General features: G+C 43.1%; 1 pseudogene; it reads right to left on the bottom strand.

The window, feature by feature from the left end:
- Nucleotides 1–707: 707 nt before the first annotated feature.
- The window catches only part of LOC123048410 (ABC transporter C family member 14-like), a 7,418-nt pseudogene continuing 5,347 nt past the window's right edge, over nt 708–2,778 (bottom strand).

The raw sequence follows: 2,778 nt of genomic DNA, 5'->3' as shown, positions 1-2,778 counted from the left end.
AATCTCTATCAAGAATTGGATCAATGATAGTAACTTTCCACACACGTTTATGTGGGAAGTTAAAGTACCTCCCGAGATTAAAGTGTTCTTATGGTTATTGTAGAAAAATAGTGTGTTGACAAAGATAATCAGTTGAAAAGAGGGTGGACTAGTAGCAAGGCTCGTCCTTTATGTGGACAAGATAAAACTGTGGACCATCATTTTTTTTCTCTTGCTCTGTATCCAGACTTATCTAGAGTTTGATACAGTGTGCTTTTAGTCTGAATACTATTCCTACTGATCTGAATAATTGTTTTGGAGCATGGCTAATTTTTTTTCGAAAGTTTATAAGCATCTAGCCTCTGTTGGTATGGCTGCTATTTTGTGGACTATCTGGAGAAATCGAAATGATATTTGAAGAACATGTATGTTTGCTAGGGAAAGTGAGAGTGGTAGCTGTATAAGGTTCCTTATTTTGTGCTGGTTGAACCGTCTGGAGTCCTGAGTTGCTTTCTATTAGTATCGGTAATCTGGTAGCTTGTAATCAAAGACCCTGGTTTTCTGTTAAAATGAAATCGGAGGGGGGAGGCCCCTCTTTTCTCCAAAAACACAACAAGATTGGAGCCTCCTGCCGAACGCCAGCCAAAACTCCCTAAAAACTTACAGCCACCGGTCCCATTAGCTGCCCCGAGACCTCACGCAGCCGGAAAAGCAACACGTTTGACAGATGGCTAAAAGCGGCCTCGAGCCCCGGATCTTGATTCTGGAGCGCCGAACATGGCACCTGTGGTGCACAAACTGTAGAGATTGGACAAGTTCAGAGATGTCCTCTATATCTGTTAGGCATGCTGAACTCAGATATGCTCATTGTCCTACGGCTGCATACTTTACAGATTTCACTCTAGAATTCATCTTTTCCTACGACTACTTGTTTTTTCTAAACTTTTTCATCTGGAATTTTGATCTATGTTATTTGGCTTTACTAGGTAGACATGCACGTCATCCATCGGTTGCCTGCGACGAGCGGCTTGAGTACTCCTGAACCATCACCCCGAAAACTGAAGGCCTTCTCATCAGCTTGGACGGAGCATCAAACTCTTTCACTAGCCCTGAAACAGTAAATACATACACACATAGTATGATTCGACCGTGTATGTAACAGAAAAGGGGCTCAGCCTACCTGCGTCCAGCACCAGAACTCTGTCGCTGTCTATGACGGTCGGGACACGATGAGCAATGCTGATGACAGTGCACTCCCGGAACTCCTCCCGGATGATCCTCTGGATGGCCGCGTCCGTTTGGGAGTCGACAGAGGCAGTGCCCTCATCCATGAACAGCACCCGGCTGCGCTTCAGTATGACACGGCCCAAGCACAGGAGCTGCCGCTGCCCCACGCTCCAGTTCTCACCCAAGTCAGCCACTACAAAAAACCATGCAACAGGTATTTGGCTATTTTCACCGAAGAATATATGAAATGAATGCCTAGATACGCTGAAAACCATCAAGTAACAATGTCATTTACTTCCCTTCTGCATAATATCTCTCATTGTTAAATATACTTGTACCTAAGCAAAGATCAGTATCACAGGATCCTTATAGGATCAGAACCAATTATAAAGCCTGAACTACCATTTTGCATTGTATCACTTAGTTATGATTCTACATAGGATCAAGATTCCCATATGATAAGCATATACCTTGTGCATCAAGCTTCTCAGGTTTTGCAGCTACTGTGTCTTTCAGCTGGCAACGCTCAAGGGCCTGTGTATATAGGAAAAAAATATATTAATTTGAAACAGAAGGTAGAGCAGTCTCTACCTTATAATAATATATTAAGACCAACAAAAACAATGAATTACTCGGCGTATCACAGAGGAAGTTCGTGTATCACACACAGACACAGTAGCTATATCCTGTTACCTGCCATATCTCAGCCTCGGAGTACTGCCCAATTGGGTCAATGTTGCTTCTCACGGTTCCTTCGAAGAGCGCAGGCTCCTGAGGAATCACACCAAAGCGAGACCTCAGGTCATGAAGGCCCAGAGTGCAAATGTCGACTCCGTCGACGGTGATCTGGCCTTTCGCTGGCTCCACAAGCCTGGACAACGCCTGGATCAAAGTTGACTTGCCACTGCCGGTCCTTCCCACAACACCAATTTTTTCTCCACTGCGGATGCTTATCGTAATGCCTTTCAAGATTAGAGGTGTGTTTGGTCTATATCTGACCTGAAAACAACAGCATTTTGTGGCTCGTTTCTATCGGTTGCCTAGAGAATAGTAGCCTACAAAAAGAAGCTTTCCAAAGGAAGAATCAACAAAAGAAAAGAGGAATTCCTGACCTCTAGATCCTTTATGTCAATGTCTCCCCGTTGGAGCCAATTTCGCGTGGGACGAAGACAATCTGTTAAAGCCCCTGTTGCCTCAGAAGGAAGGCTACTGTACTGATTCACTCTCTCCACGGAGACCATATCATTTTCTATCATACAACTTATGGAAATTGCATGGTACACCAAGAAGTTGAGAGAAAGACCGTAGGACAGAGACATGCCGACAAATTCTACATTAAAAAGAGTAACAAATATCAATGAAGGAATGACATAATGCATTTGAAGGTCACTAACAATTATACAGAGCCAGGCCAGAAAGTCAGAAAATTAAGAAAAGTTTGCCCAGTTGCTAGCAGTTGCACGAACTAGTTTATTACAGATATGAATGTGCTACTATCTCTATGACTGAATCTTATTTATTTATTTGTATACGCAATTGATGACGTTGGTTTTTTTTTTTGCTAAATGAGTT

This window comes from Triticum aestivum, chromosome 2D (assembly GCF_018294505.1).
Source record: "Triticum aestivum cultivar Chinese Spring chromosome 2D, IWGSC CS RefSeq v2.1, whole genome shotgun sequence".
In the NCBI taxonomy this organism is placed as follows: Eukaryota; Viridiplantae; Streptophyta; class Magnoliopsida; order Poales; family Poaceae; genus Triticum; species Triticum aestivum.
The sequence above is the reverse complement of the archived record's forward strand: the minus strand, read 5'-3'. Positions and strand labels throughout refer to the sequence as shown.